This window comes from Callospermophilus lateralis, chromosome 10, assembly GCF_048772815.1.
Source record: "Callospermophilus lateralis isolate mCalLat2 chromosome 10, mCalLat2.hap1, whole genome shotgun sequence".
Classification (NCBI taxonomy): Eukaryota; Metazoa; Chordata; class Mammalia; order Rodentia; family Sciuridae; genus Callospermophilus; species Callospermophilus lateralis.
In genome coordinates, this window is record NC_135314.1 from 17,575,913 (window position 1) to 17,593,035 (window position 17,123).

The following is a 17,123-nucleotide window of genomic DNA, read 5'->3' on the forward strand; positions in this document are numbered from 1 at the left end:
TCAGAGAGATGCCAATCCAAACCACACTGAGACATCACCTCATTCAAACTAGAATGGATATTATAAAAAAGAAAATAAATAACAAATTCTGGCAAGAATGTTAAGAAAGGAGTACTATAATACACTGTTGGTAGAAACGTAAATTAGTAGAGACACTATGGAAAACAGTATGGAGGTTCTGAAAAAAGTTAAAAATAGAATGACTGTATGATAAAGCTACTGGGTATATATCCAGGTATGTCCTACTGCTGGGTATGTATCCAAAGGATATGGAATCAGTGCCAGGCCTGTTGGCATATGTCTGTAATTCCAGTTTTTCAGGAGACTGAGGCAGGAGGATTAAAAGTTCAAGGCCAAGTTGGGCAATTTAGAGAGACCCTGTTTTAAAAAAAATAAAAGAACACTTGATATAACTCAGTGGCAAAATTCCCCTGGGTTCAATCTTTAGTACCTAAATAAACATTTTAAAAAAAGAAATCAGTGTGTCAAAAAATGCCTGCACTCCTATGTTTTTGCAGCAATATTTACAATAACCAAGATATGATATCTACTTAAGTATCCATCAGCAGATGAATGGATAAAGGAAATGTGGAATATATACATAAAATAGAATACTCTTCAGCTAATAAAAGATAAAATCCTGCCATTTGCAAGAACATAGTGCTAGGGATCATAAGTTAAGTAAATAAGTCAGATGCATAAAGAAAAAAACTCTGTATAATTTTGTTCATATGGAATCTGAAAACACTGAGATTACAGAAATTGAGAGTAGAATAATGGTTATCAGAGCCTGGGGAGAATCCATGGGGGGATGAGGAGGAGATTAGTTAGTGGTAAAAACATTTAAGCCAGATAGGATGAACATGTTCCAGGGTATTAGTACACAAGGGGTAATCATAGTTAATAATATTGTAATATATGATTAAAAATGATTAGAAAAGATTTTTGAATGTTCTCATATATAGAAATGATAAACGTTTGAGATGATGGATTACAAATATTCTAAGTTGTAATCACACCATATATAAATGTACTGAAGCATCACATTTTATCCCACAAATATGTGCAATTATTAGGCAAATTTAAAATAAGTTAAAAAATAAGTCAGAGTGTTTTTAAAACAATCAACAAGTAAAGCTCTAAGTTTTCTTTGTTGTTGTTTTTGTCATTGTTGCTGCTTGACTGTCACATGACTCAAAAGTTGGTCCATTGTGAGATGGAGATGCCTAATCTCCCTTGGTTTAATGTAGAAGGATGGCATTTGCCATAGACTGGACATGTTTGTGTCTTTCTACAACGTCAGAATTTATTGAGTAAAACAGATTCACAAGCCACATCAATCTCATTGGCTTTAATTCACCAAAAACTCATGGTTCACTTGGTAATGGTTCATGACCAAGGTAATTGCAGGTGCTTTTATTCCATTCCAATCTTAATTACTAATATCTGTAACACTCAAATCAAACTTTACACAATGATATATGTAAGTAACACAATGGCTAAAAAATAGTTAACAGTGGTCACAGGGTTTAAAGAAGCAGAACTGAAAGCAAAGGCAAAGAAGTGATACGGATGCAAGAGTCACTGCAGATGGCCAGACAAGGTAGAACCCAGTCAAGTGTGGAACTTCTCAAAGTATGGAATCGTTCCAGGTTGGAGGCTATTCACCTACTTATGCACACTGAGCACATCCCAAAGACACACTTTTCATCACAACTGTGAGAACTACATTTGTGAGAGAAAACATGACACTTTTGAAGTCCGTTGTGGTCACCTCTTATCTGTAGGCAGTACTTATGGTGGGAATTGCAGCAACTGAATTGGAAAATTAAATGCAATAGAGATAACTGGATCCTTGGGTGGCAAAGGCCAAGTAGCAGCACTTAACCACAAAAGGTAAGGTGACAGGTGTGGTTATCATGATAGACAGCAGAGTCGAAGCGGCAATCAGAATAGTCTTGCTTATATAGGCCTATGGTATTGTTGCTTGATCATGGTGTTTCTGGAAATAAGCTAAGAATCTGACTAAATTATGATTTGATCTGTATAATCACAGCATATCTAGGCCAAGTGAATAGAAGTCTAATATGAATCTTAAAAAGAGTCATGGCCCTTCAATCAATTCCCAGACTTGAGCCAGTTTACAGACCCACAACTCTTTGAATGAAGAGGAGTCCAAGTCCCCAAGATGAGGAACCTATATACAATACCTAAGATTTATACTGTATATCCTTCTTCCAGTTTTCGCGAAAGTCTATGGCTTTTTGCCAGGGTAATGTGTATTAGAAAAGGGAATTAATTAACATTTGGGAAACTAATGGACATGGTACACTGGTTCTGCATTGACACTAATTCTATTGTGGTCTATCAAGAAAAAAAAAGAGCAGGGTTTTATGGTGGTCAGTTGATCCATAGACAGAGTTTAGCTTAGGTCTATATTATAGTGAGACTAGTGAGCTTCGCAACTCATCTTAAGGCTATTTCCCCAGTTCCAAAATGTATAATTGGAATGCATTTACCCAGTAGTTGGCAGAATCTCCTATTTGTCCTCTGACCTTTGGAGTAAACGTTTAGGAAAGGTTAAATGGAAACCATTACAACAGTCCTACCCAGTAAAGAGTAAACAAAAACATTACCACACTCCAGAAGGGATTACAATATTAGTGCTACCATGAAGAATTTGAAAAATGCAGAGGTAAGCATTCTTAACACAACCCGCATTCGATTTGCCTATTTGTTCTACACAGGAGACTGGTGTATGTTGGAAAATGATGGTGGATTGCCATAAGTTTAGTGGGGTGATAACTTCAATTGAAGCACTATATCACATGTGCTTTTATTGCTTAAGTAAATTAACACATTCCCTGGTATCTGAAAGGCAAATGATTTTTTTGTAAACTTAAAATAAAAAAAAAAACAGAGATGGATCTTCAAACAAAGGATTTTTTTTGGTGATAATAAATAAAAAGTAGAATTGCAATGGGAAACATATACACAGACCAGCATAGATTTCTGTATGTCTGAAGAACAAAAGAAAAGGTTAAGATTTTGCTGAGGTAAGAGGAGGAAAAGCTAGTTGTTTTGGAAGAAAGTTCATTGATGCTGGCAGTGAGTCACTGAGTCTGGTGATTTCTGTTTGGCAAGTGTGGGTGGTTACTAGATAAGGCTTGTAATCTTGGAGTAACAGTAGACCTACTTTGGGTCTGGACTTGTGAGATGATTTTGGTAATGGCATATGCAATCTTAATGCTTTTCTCCATGGCTTCTTGACTCCACTTTAGTTGGGTATGACATTAATGACTTCATTTTATATGAAAACCTTCACATTTCTCAATGTTTGTTAGCCAAGACCATAGGAAATTTCCTATCAGCTGGCAAGGCCAGCAGTACACCTTCACTGCCATGCTTCAGGGAAATATTAACTTTCCAGCACTGCATTATAATGTAGTTCATAGAAATGTCGGTCACGTTCCCCTGCCACAAGATATTACATTGACCTGTAACACGGATGACATTATGTTGATTGGAACTAATGAGCCAAAAAGTAGAAACTACTCTAACTTGTTTGTAAGCCATTTGCCTATCTGAGGATGGGAAATAAATACGACCAAAATTTAGAGGCCTTTGACCTCCATGAAATTTCTAGGGAACCAGTGTGGTGTGGGTATGTTGAGATGTCTTCTAAGGTGAATCCTACGCTGTTACATCTGGCCCCTCCTATAATCAAAAGAGAGGTGCAGTGCATAGTGGGCTTGTTCACATTTTGAAAGCAACTTGCTTTCTATTTGGGTGTGTTGCTTTGGCCCATTTACCAAGTGATCTGAAAAGCTGCTAATTTTGAGTGAGCCTAGAGCAAGAGAAAGCTCTGTAAGAAGTTCAGGCACTGGGAAAGCTGGTCTGATGCTTGGGCCATATGACTGAGTAGATCCGTCAGTATTCAGAGCATCATTGTTGATTGGGATGCTGTTTGAAAATGTTGGCAGGCTCCTATGGGTGAGTTGCAAAGCATGTCCTTAGGATTTTGGAGCAAAACCCTCTCATCCTCCATAGGTAACTTAATTTTCTCTTTGAGAAATGGCTCTTGATCTGCTGCTCTGCCTTAGTGGAGATTGAACACTTACCTGTGGATCAGCAAATTATCAGGCGATAATAACCCAATCTACTGATCATGAACTGGCTGTTATTTGACCCAGCAAGCCATAAATTTGAGGAGCACAGCATCACTCTCTCATTACATGGCAGTAGTATATATGTCATTGGCTTGAACAAGACCAGAAGGTACAAACAAGTTTCATGAAGTGTCCCCCAAAATACATATGGTCACCAGTCCTGCTATACTGTCTTCTCTCCCGTAACCCACACCTAGGGCACCTGGAGGAGTTACCTATGATCAGCTGACAGAGAAAAAGAAGAGTGGGACCTGGCTTACAGATGGTTTTGCATGCTAAGCAGACATCACTGCAAAGTGGACAGCTATCACATTATAGCTCCATTCAGGGTCACTCCTGAAAGCTAGTGGTGAAAGGAAATTATCTCATAGGATGTAACTTTAAAGTTATGATTGTTGTTCATTTTGCTTGGAAAGAGGAATGGCCACATGTCATTATGTAATGATTCATGGGCTGTGGCCAATAGTTTTGCTGGATAATCAGAGACTTGGAAAAGACATGATTGGAAAATTGATGACCAGATAATTTGGAGAAGAGTTATATGGATAGAACTGTGCATGGGGAAAAATTGTGAAGCTATGTAAATTCTCACCCAAGGTAACATAAGCAGAGGAGGATTTTAATAATCAAGTGAATGGGTTGACCAGTATATGAATACCTGTCAACTCTGCTGCATTCAGCAATCATCACCCCATGGGCTCAAGAACAAAGTGGGTATTATGGTTTGGATCTGAAATGTCTCCCAAAAGCTCAAGGGTTGGACTCCAAGACATCAGTGTTCAGAGGTGAGGCCTCTGGGAGGTGATTGGATCATAAAGGCTCTGACCTCGTGAATAGACTAACCCACGTACAGATTTAGAACTTAATGGAATATTGGGAGTTGAAAACTTAGGAGGTGGGGTCTAGTTAGAAGAAATAGGTTGTTGAGGGTGTGCCCTTAAAGTTTATATTTTGCTCTGCACAGATCTCTCACACTCTCTGCTTCCTGGCCATAATAAAGTGAGCAGCTTTGTTCTATCATGCTCTCCTCACTATGATGTTTACCTTGCCATGGTCCCAAAGCAATGGACGAAGCAACCATGGACTAAACTTTCTGAATCTGTAATTCAAAATAAATCTCTCATCCTTTTAAGTTGTTTTCCTCAGGCAATTTGTCACAGAAAAGGAAAGCTGACTAACACAGTGACCTTGGTGGCAGGGGTGGAAGTTATGTATATGCCCAGCAAATGGACTTCTACTCACCAAGGCCAACCTGGTTATGACCACTATTTTGTGTACCATCTACTGGCAGCAGAGACCAATATAAAGTCCACCATTCCTTAGGGTGATCAGCCAGCTATCTGGTGGCAGGTTGGTTATTTTGGATTGCTTCTGTGTGGAAAAGGCAGCATTATTTTCTTACTGGGATAGATACTGTAGATATAGGCTTGTCTTCCCTCATACAATGCTTCGCCAAAACCACCATCCATTTACTTAGAGAATGCTGTCACTCTGGTGGTATTCTGTATAACATTGCCTCTGATCAAGGAACTCACTTCACAGCAAAAGAAACGTGGCAATGTGCCCAGTCTCCTGGAATTCACTGGTTTTGTTATGTATGTTCTCAACTACCCTGAAGCAGCTGGCTGTGTACAACAGAGGAATGGCCATTTAAAGATTCAGTCAGAGTATCAGCGAGGTGGTAACGTCTTGTGGGACAGGGTCAAAGTTCTGTAGAAGATTATCTAGGCTCTGAATCAGAATACAATATATTTTGCTGCTTCTCCTATAGCTAGGATTTCTGGGTTCAGGAATCAAGGAATGAAGATGGAATTGACACCTCTCACTATCATCCCCAATGACCCATTAGCAAAAATTTCATTTCTCATTCCTGTGACTATAAGCTCTGATGGACTAGAGGTCTTAGTTTCAGAGGGAAGAAAGCTTCCAACAGGAGATACAACAATAATTCCATCAATCTAGAAATTAAGAATATCACCTAGCCACTGTGAACTCCTCATGCTTCTAAATCAACAATAAAGGGAGTTACTGTGCTGAATGGTGTAATTGATCTTGATCACCAATGGAAAATTGAACAACATGGAGGATGAAATGAATATGAAGAGCATGCCTGGAATACAGGAGATCCCTTAGGCTATGTCTTAATATCGAAATGCCTTATGACTAAGGACAATGGAAAACTACAACAACACAGTGTACTAAGCATTACTATTGCTCAGAGCCTTTGGAAATGAAGATTTAGGTCACCCTAGCAGATAAAGAACCACACCAGCTGAAGGGCTTGCTGAAGGCAAAGGAAAATGTAGAATTGATAGTGGAAGAAGGTAGTTACAAATATTACCTATGACTCTGTGATTAATTATAGAAATGAAGAATCTATTTGTTGTGAGTATTTTTCTTTATTTTGTTATGAATACACACACATACACACGTCGAATATCTTTGTTCTCTTTCCTCTCTTATATCCTTGTATATGCTAGGCAAGTGCTCTACCACTGAGCTACATGCCCAGCCCTGCATGTCTATTATCCTGTGAGGGCCATTCTAGCTTGATTATTATAGCTTTGTAGTTATGTTTCGAAATCAGATAATGTGAGTCTTTCATGTTATGTGTTTTTTCTTTTGTTGTTGTTGTTCTTCAAGATTGTTTTGAGTATTCTGGGTCCTTTGAATTCCTTATGAAATTTGGGTCAGTCTGACAATCTTTTCAAAAGCCAGTTGGGATTTTGTTAGGGATTATATTGCATTTGTGAGCCAATTTAGGGAGTACTACCACCTTGACAATATTAAGTTGTTTGACCCATAAACATGACACGTATTTCCATTTATTAAGATTTTAATGTCATTCAACAATGTTTTGTTGTTTTTAGTGTACAAGTCTTGAACTTTTTTTTGATAACTTATAGCTAAATAACTTATTCTTTTTGATGCTCTTGTAAATGGAATTATTTTCTTAATTCTGTCTTTAGAATTTTCTTTGCTAGTTTACAGAAATGCAATTGATTTTTTTTTTTTTAAATTTTGATTTTGTACTTTAACTTTGCATCCTGAAAACTTGATGTACCTTTTCTTGTTGGTTCTAATAGTATTTTAGTGGATTCCTTAGGATTTTCTGTTTACAAGATATTCTTATCTGGAGCCAGTATTACTTTTTCCTTTTCATTTGAGATGGTTTTTGTGTTTTTCTTGCCCAATTTCTAACTTCTAGTAACATGTTAAATAATAGTGGGAAAAGTAGACATCCTTTTCCTTTTTTATTCCTGATTACAATATAATATTCAGTCTTTCACCTTTGAGTCTTTTTATGGGGCAGACAGCCCAGAAAACATGCCAAGTCCCAATTTTGTCTGAATTAGAGAGTCTTTATTAGCTAGCTGCGACTGCTCCCCACAGAACTCAAACTGTCTCTGCAAGGAACAGCCCTAAATCTGAGCGTTTCCGAGGCAAATTTAAAGGCAAAACTCACAAACCCCACATCTGGGTTGACATAGCTGCAAGCAAGCAAGGGTACAGAAGCTGAATTGAGCAGTTAGTGAAACAATGCAAGGCCCATAATCATATTTTCATTCTGGGTACATTCAGTATTTCCCACGGGACTTTCCATAATCTTAAGCAGAAGGGAAACGCTAGTTGAATAAAAGTTAAAGAATGGTTACTAACATCTAAACAATCACTCTCTGACAAGGTACATTGTCCCCCAAAAAATGGGAAGCAAAAGAGAACAATTTTACATTGTATAAGAATTTCCATTTTGTGTTGCCAAACATGCTAAGCTAAGCAACTATTGATAAGTAGAGAGGTGGGGTGTTCCCATGGGAGAAGCATTTCTAATATGACATGGAGTCTCAGGGTAAAATGGAGTCTGTTTGGTCGTTGTCCATATAGCCTGTTCCATAAAATGTCTGATGTTAGCTTTGGCTCTTCTTTTCCTCCTCCTCCTCGTCCTTCTTTTTTGGTACTAAGGATTGAACCTGGGGCTGCTTTACCATTGAGCTGCATATCTAGCTATTCTTATTTTTTTTTAATATTTTTTAAAAAATTTTGAGACAAGGTCTCACTAAGTTGTGAGTCTGCCCTTGAATTTGCAATCCTCCTGCCTCAGCCTCTGGAATTGCTGGGATTACAGCTTGTGCCACCTCACATGGCTTGTTGAGTGTTTTTATCATAAAAGGGTATTAGATTTTGTTAAGCACCTTTTCTGCATCTACTAAGATGATCATATGTTTTTTTGCCTTTTTCCATATATACAGTGTATTTTGTTGATATTCATATGTTAAAGCACCCTTTCATTCCTGGAATAAATTCCATTTGGTCACAGTATATAATCTTTTTTTTTTTTTTAAGAGAGAGAGAGAGAGAGAGATATAATTTTTTAATATTTATTTTTTAATTTTCGGTGGACACAACATCTTTTATTTTTTATGTGGAGCTGAGGATCGAACCCAGCGCCCCGCGCATGCCAGGTGAGCGCGATACTGCTTGAGACACGTCCCCAGCCCCATATAATCTTTTTGTATGTGGCTGCATTCAGTTGGCTAATATTTTGCCAAGGAATTTTGGCATCTATATTCCTAAAGGATTTGGGTCTTCAGTTATTTGTTTATTCCTTGTGTTATCTTTTGTTTTGGTGTCAGGATAATTCTGGCATCATAAAATGAGTTGAAAAGTGTGTTTTCCTCTTCCACTTTTTGGAAGAGCTAGTAAAGAATTTTCTTGTTTTGAACAACCAACAATAAAAATTAATTAAAAAAAAAAGAATTTTCTTAATTTTCCTTTGAATGTTTAGAAGACCTACCTAGGAAAGCCATCTGAACCTGGTCTTTTGTAGAAAGTTTTTTTTTGTTGTTGTTGTTCTTTTTAGATGTACACAAGAGTAGAGCGTATTTTGACATATTATACACACACGGAGTACAACTTATTCTAATTAGGTCCCATTCTTGTAGTTGTACATGATGAGAGTTTCACTGGTCCTGCATTCATATACGAACATAGAAAAGTTAGTTATGTTCTGTTCATTTTACTATTTCCATTCCCAGGGAAGTTTTAAAATTACTATTTTGGCATCCTTATTTCTTATAGGCCTATTCAAATGTTCTGTTTCTCCTTGAGTCAGAATTGGTAGTTTGTGTCTTTCTAAAAATGTGCCCAAGATTCTAATTTGTTGGCACATAATTGTTCATTGTTTTCCTTATATTTTTTTAATCCTTTTTATTTTTACAAGATGGATTTTAATAATTTGCATTTTCTCTCTTTTACCTATTTTTTTTGTCAATTATATCTTTTCTAAGAATTGATTCTTCACTGATTTTCTATTTTGTTTTTCTAGTCTCTATTTCATCAATTTCTGCTTAAATCTTTATCCCACCTTCCTTCTAGTTTTGGGCTTAGTTTGTTCTTCTAATTCTAGTTTTTTAAGGTTTAATGTTTGCTATTGATTTGATATATTTAAATTTAGGCATTTACAGCTATAAATTTAGGAAGAAATGGGGTCTATTTGGGCCCGAAGCTTTACTAGTTTGATAGAAACCCACTAAGACTGAATTACACAAATTTACTTGGATGCTTGCTTAGCTTCTGATTCATGGCAGAGTAGCATCCAAAATGCACAAGTAAAATACATAAATGCCAACAGAGCATTTGTTTTAGTAGTGACAATTATTCAAAGCCTTCATATAATTTTTAATATGGAAGGATGAATTATTTGGTGACAATTGTGAAACATTCTTAAATCTGTCACATGTAGAAATTCTGTGGTCTGAGAAATTGTTACTGGCATTTGCAAGCATGGCAGAAATTTAACAAACTGTCGCCAAAGCATTTGCTTGTTTGAATGCCAAGGTTTCTTTTCCCACATCACATGTGGTATCCTGCTGCCAATAGTTATCAAAATACTCCCACAGTTGTCACAGAAAAAATTGTTCAGGAAGTTACTATTTTTTTATTCTGGTTGTCCTTACATTACATTTTCTTGCTACTTTCTGGAGATTTATTTGAATAACACAAATAATAACATGGGCAAGTGGATATTCAATCAGGGATTGAAGAAAACATTGATATACAGCTAGAGATAAATACATACAGAATGCAGTGAGATCAAGATGTCTTTCATGCTTTACTTTTGATATATTCCTAATGTTTAAATTTTTGAGGGGATTATGAAGTTTGTGCAATGTAAAACAATAATAAAAATGTAAATCATGTAGAGGTAATCAAGAGGGCTGGGGATGTAGCTCAAGCGGTAGCGCACTCGCCTGGCGTGCGTGCAGCCCGGGTTCGATCCTCAGCACCACATACAAAGATGTTGTGTCCGCCAAGAACTAAAAAATAAATATTAAAATTCTCTCTCTCTCTCTCTCTCTCTCTCTCTCTCTCCCCCTTTGAAAAAAATCATAAATTTAAAAAAAAAGAAAAGAAAAAAAAATAGAGGTAATCAAGAAAATAGTACTGAGAAAGTCTAGCTGAGCAGGGTGAGATGGTTTACATCTATAATTTCAGTGACTCATGATGCTGAGGCAGGATGATTGCAAGATAGAGGCAGTTTCAGCAACGTAGTGGGACCCTGTCTCAAAATAAAAAAAAAAATGATAGATAAATATAGAGTCACAGTGGTAGTGCACTTGGAATTCTTGAGGCCCTGAGTTCCATCTCCAACTCCACTAAATAAATAAATAAATAAACAAACAAACAAGTAAATAAGAAAGTCCAGCTAGATCAGTTTATTATAATCAAAGGAATGCAATTATATGGTACAAAAGGTAATAATAGGTTTTTGAGATAAAAACCAGTCCTTTACCAAAAATCAATAAACAGGTAAATTTATTAGCTGTAACAGTTATGTGCCAAGGTCTGTTTAAAAATTCTTACATAGCAAACAGGAAAGGTGAACAATTGGAAAGTGTGACCTTGCATCAGAAATTTTTAGGAAGAAATACATCAGTGCATGCATGTTAAACAGACAGACACTCATAGCAGTGAGTTTAGGACATTCCTAATGTTCTAAGTGAATATCAGAAATGGGGGCCAGGGGAAAGAAGGAGGAGGAGAAGTAGAGGAGGAGGAGGAGAATGAGGAGGAGTAGTAGGAGGAGAAGTAGAGGAGGAGGAGGAGGAGGAGGAAAAGAAGATAAAGAAGAGGAGGAGAAAAAGAGGAGAAGGAGGAGGAGGAGTAGGAGGAGAAGAAGAAGAGGAGGAGGAGAAGAAGAAGAGGAGGAGAAGGAGGAGGAGTAGGAGGAGGAGGAGGAAAAGAAGATAAAGAAGAGGAGGAGAAAAAGAAGAGAAGGAGGAGGAGAAGGAGGAGGAGGAGTAGGAGGAGGAGAAGAAGAAGAGGAGGAGAAGGAGGAGGAGGAGGAGAAGATAAAGAAGAGGAGGAGAAAAAGAAGAAGAAGAGAAGGAGGAGGAGAAGGAGGAGGAGGAGGAGAAGGAGGAGGAGGAGTAGGAGAAGAAGAAGAGGAGGAGAAAAAGAAGAAGAGGAGAAGGAGGAGGAGGAGGAGAAGGAGAAGGAGGAGGAAAAGAAGATAAAGAAGAGGAGGAGAAAAAGAAGAGAAGGAGGAGGAGAAGGAGGAGGAGGAGTAGGAGGAGGAGAAGAAGAAGAGGAGGAGAAGGAGGAGGAGGAGGAGGAGATAAAGAAGAGGAGGAGAAAAAAGAAGAAGAAGAGAAGGAGGAGGAGAAGGAGGAGGAGGAGGAGAAGGAGGAGGAGGAGTAGGAGAAGAAGAAGAGGAGGAGAAAAAGAAGAAGAGGAGAAGGAGGAGGAGGAGGAGAAGGAGAAGGAGGAGGAGGAGAAAAAGAAGAAGAGGAGGAGGAGAAGGAGGAGGAGGAGAAAAGAAGAAGAGGAGGAGGAGAAGGAGGAGGAGGAGTAGGAGGAGGAGAAGAAGAAGAAGAGGAGGAGGAGAAAAAGAAGAAGAGGAGAAGGAGAAGGAGGAGGAGAAGGAGAAGGAGGAGGAGGAGAAGATGAAGAAGAGGAGGAGAAAAAGAAGAAGAGGAGGAGGAGAAGGAGGAGGAGAAGGAGAAGGAGGAGGAGGAGAAGATGAAGAAGAGGAGGAGAAAAAGAAGAAGAGGAGGAGGAGAAAGAGGAGGAGAAAAGAAGAAGAGGAGAAGGAGGAGGAGAAGGAGAAGGAGGAGGAGGAGAAGATGAAGAAGAGGAGGAGAAAAAGAAGAAGAGGAGAAGGAGGAGGAGAAGGAGAAGAAGAGGAGGAGGAAGAGAAGAAGGAGGAAGAGAAGAAGGAGGAGGAGGAGGGAGAAGGAGAAGGAGGAGGAGGAGGAGAAGGAGGAGGAGGAGAAGGAGGAGGAGGAGGAAGAGGAGGAGAAGTAGGAGAGAAGGAGGAGGAGGAGGAAGAGGAGGAGAAGTAGGAGAGAAAGAGGAGGAGGAAGAGGAGGAGGAGGAGAGGAGGAAGAGGAGGAGGAGGAGGAGGAGAAGTAGGAGAGAAAGATGAGGAGGAAGAGGAGGAGGAAGAGGAAGAAGAAAGAAGAAAGAAGAAGGAGGGTGGGAAGATGGGAGAGAAAAGGAGAGAGAGAGAGAAGAGGGAGGGAGGAAGGGAGGGGAGGGAGGGAGGGAGGGAGGGAGGGAGAGAGAGGGAGAGAGAGAGAGAGAGAGAGAGAGAGAGAGAGAGAGAGAGAGAAAGAGAGAGAGAGAAAATCATTAAGTATAATTCAATTTGCCTAAGATCATAGGACCAGGAAGCGGAGAGCTGAGCTGGGATGTAACCTGGGCTTTACCCCTTATTCCATGGGTTAGTGTGTGTGGGTGGCTTTTCTGGACATTCTTTGCAGGGTAGGTCAGGATATGATGGTGAGAAGAGGATGGAGGGCAGGTAAGTGTTATATCCAAGAGACTGGGACTAAGGCAAAGTGGATTGGAGATTTAAAACAACAACAACAAAAAATAAGGACAAAAATTATGTATAATTAAGAGAGGATGGGGTTGTGGCTCAGTGGTAGTGTGCCTGCCTAGCACATGTGAGGCAATGGGTTTGGTCCTCAGCATCACATAAAAAATAAATGAAATAAAGGCATTGTGTCCACCTACAACTAAATAATTTTTTAAGTGGGGGGGGGGATTCTGGAGGAAAGCATTTTGTTTACCAAAAAAGCATTACTTTAACCAATTCCCACTCTGTCCACAAGGAACATGAATCTCCCATCCTCAAACATTATTTTATCAATGAGCTCGTAGTTAGTCTAACTGGCTTTCTCACTCTGAAATAGCATGGTGGGTGGAAGGAGAAATCTACTTCCAGGGAATGTATTTGTCCCTTTTCATCAAAGAAAATCCATATTAACATATGTTTGAGGGATTAGTACATCTTTGAAATCCTAAGCAAATGGAAGGAGAATTCTCACAGTGTTTCCAAAACTATAAAATGAAGGACTTGGTGTGGCTGCTGCAGGGCAGGATGATTCAGTTTTAAGGACTGCATGCCAATTTCAGGAGTCCTGGCATTTTCTGCATACCCTGGTGTTTCCCAGTAGCCCAGATGCTACACCAGCATTCTGAATGACCTTGAGCCAAATACTAGTTCTTCTGTGATTCATTTTATCTATCTACTAAGCAGGAGGGGTATGGAATAAGTGTTCTGTACTTTCTTTTCAACTTGTGATTTAATTTATAATTTTCCACACTTTCTGAGTCATCAGCATTTAAAATAAACATTATTTGTTATTTATCAATAAGGATAAGAAATAGAAAAAAAAATTCCTTGTGTTGGGGGTTGAACCCAGCTTTACCACTGAGTTACATCCCTAGCACTTTTTATTTTTTATTTAAGATAGACTGCCTCAAATTGTGATGCTCCTGCCTCAGCCTCCTAAGCAGTTGGAACTACAGGTATGTTCCATTGCACCTGGCCCTTTATTTTATTTATTTATTTTGCAGTGCTGGGTATCAAACTCCAGGCCATGCATATGATAGGCAAGTACTCTATCACTGATCTATACACCCAGACCTTCTATACACCTTTATATACAACTATTTTTTATCTCTTCAGGCAGGCAACAGACAGACAGGCACTTACACACAGACACACACACACACACACACACACACACACACACACACACCACAGCCAACTCAGCCCACAAAGGAGTTGAAAAAGAATGATGTTGAAGTAAAGGTACTATTGGTATTACTTAGCTGCATGGTGTCATAGACCAATAGAAAAACTTATTATTTCATAATAGTATGCAGGACTATCCTCAGCAGAGTCCCGAGAGAAGATAAATGATAAAGTCTGTATGAGTTTATTTTGTAGAACATAGAAAGTGCATATCAAGTGCTGCTTTAACTATTTGAGTCCCCAAATGCAGCTTGTTTTATGTTCTTTGTAGACTTCCAATTACAGGGAATGAGGTTGACCCAGAGCTCCAGCTGCTGAGCTCCCAAATCTATTGCCATGCTTGCTCTGAGGCTGCATTTCCTACTTCTTTAGGACAGTTGCTCCCCAAAGACTGGGTGAGGTGGGGATACCCAGGAAATCCTGTTCTGGGAGCCTGGTACTCCTTTAATCCCCTTTAAAACACTCTTTGGACTGCAAGGGTGGCCAAGAATGTGTCTATACAAATTTACTTCCTTCTCCTGCCATCTCCTTCCCCTCACAGGCATTTCCCTTAATAAAAATTTTTGCATACTGAGTTCTGTTTTGGTATCTGCTCCTCAGAGGACACCACTAACACACACTGATGAAAAGCACAGCTTTGCAAGGCACAAGACTATGTATTTGGTATGTTGCATTTTGGGTCAAAAAAGGGAAAAATAAGAAGATATATTTAGGTCAGTTGATAGAGATTTCCAGAACTCTCAATGATGTTCAGGAAATTATTAACAGTGTATCCTATGTGAAGTTTTGGCAAGAACTTGAGAAGGGTGAAAAGTACAGGGAGAAAAACTATATCTAATTTTTTCCATCCAAGTGAATGCATGTAATTTGAAAGAGTAAAATAAAATATTTGAATTAAAATATGAATTTGAGTAAAAATAAGGCAAGGACTTTGGAGATAGTTAATTCTGAGTTTCAGTCTTAGACCATCTTTATGATCTTGGGAAAACTACCATACTATTGGATTTTGTTTATTTATTGGTATAGGGGATTGAATCCAGAGGCCTTCTACCACTGACACTCCCCCCGCCCCTGGCTCTTCTCTTTATTTTATTTTGAAATAGGGTCTTGTTGTTAGTTGCTAAGGCTGGCTTTGAACTTGCATCCTTCTACCTCAGCCTCCCAAATTGCTGGGATTACAAGCATGTGCCACAATGCCCAGCTGCTATTGGATCCTTGATTCCAGTGGTTTGTTTTCCTCCTTGAAAGAGAATTCTATAATCTTATCTACTGATTCCCTATTTGTGGGGGGACACAGGTGCTAACACCTGACTAGTCTTGGCTACATGAGTTGCTGGAGTCAGAGGACTGTGAACGGCGAAGACTTAGGTGAGTCTGATAGAAGCTTGTAAGAGCCAGTGCATGAGGTAGCCATTGTAATTCCCTGTAGCATGCAGAGCAATCCCAAGTAGGGACTGCTTCTATAGCTTGGATTCTGGAATAAAATTGGAGGACCACAGCTGGCCAGTAGGCTGCCACTGACATGCCCAGTGAGGAGGAAAATCACTTTCACAGTTGAAAACTACTGTGGCTATCCCCAACCATTTTTTCCACTTTTTTTTAATTGGTGCATTATAGTTGCACCTATTGATGGGATTTGTTGTTACATATTTGTATATGCACACAGTATAACAATATAATTTGGCCAGTATCACTCCCCAGCACTTCCCTAATCTTTTTTTTTTTTTTTTTTTTTTTTGAACCAAAGATGGAACCCAGGGGATTTTGAGACAGGGTCTTGCTAAGTTGCTTAGGGCCTTGCTAAGTTGCTGAGGCTGGCTTTGAATTTGCAATCCTCTGGAGTCAGCCTCCTGAGCCTCTGGGTTTTCAGGTGTTCGCCATAATGCCTGGCATTCCCCAACCCTTTTATTTTGAAAAAATTCAGAATAAAGTTAAAGGAGTAGTACAATTAGCACCCTTATTCAGATCACCAATCATTAATATTTTGCTACATTTGCTAAATCCCTCTTGCTCCTTCTTTTAATATACAGCCTCCAATTTTTTTGAACTATGTGAGTCAGTTATAGGCGTAATGATACTTCAACCCTGAATATTTCCATATGTATCTTGTAAGAACAAGGACTCTCTCCTATATGACCATAATATTAGTATTATCATATCCAAGAAATATAACATTGATACATTACTTGATATATATTTTGTGTTCAAAATCCTGTAACACAATAGTAACATCTGGAACATCTTAAATGTCTTTTTCTTTCTGATATGAGATCCAAGTGAGGATCTTGCACTATTATTAGCTGTATGTCCCTTTAGTCGCCTTTAATTCTGAGCAGTTCTCTGAACTTTTTTTTGGTCTGTCTCTCCAGTATTTCTGGAGTCAAATCAGTTTGTAGAATATCTCACTTTCTGGATATACCTGATTTCTTCATCTCATGATTTTTTTGATTCAGGTTAAATATTTGTGGTAGGAGTGCTACATGGGTGATATCATTTTTAAGCATGGAAGAGGCACAAATAATGTCACATTGTCTCATTTGGGGGAATGATAAGTTTAACCACTTTGTTAAGGTAGAATCCATCATAGATTTCTGTCAGTGACAAAATATTTGAGATAATCAATTTATAAGAAGGAAAGGTTTATTTTGGCTCAGGTTTCAGAGGTTTTAGACCAGGGTCACTTGGCCCTATTACTTTGGGCCTATGGTGGCCCAGTACATAATGGTTGGAGTAAGTGGCAGGGAAGGCCTATTCACTTTATGGCCACTGGGAAGCAAAGAAACAGAGAAGGCCCAAGGTCCCAATAGCTCAAGGGCATGCCCCAATGCCCCAATTTTCTTTCTTTCACTAGGCCCCACTTCCTAAAGATTCACCACTTCCCAGTAGTGCCATGTACTGGAGAACAA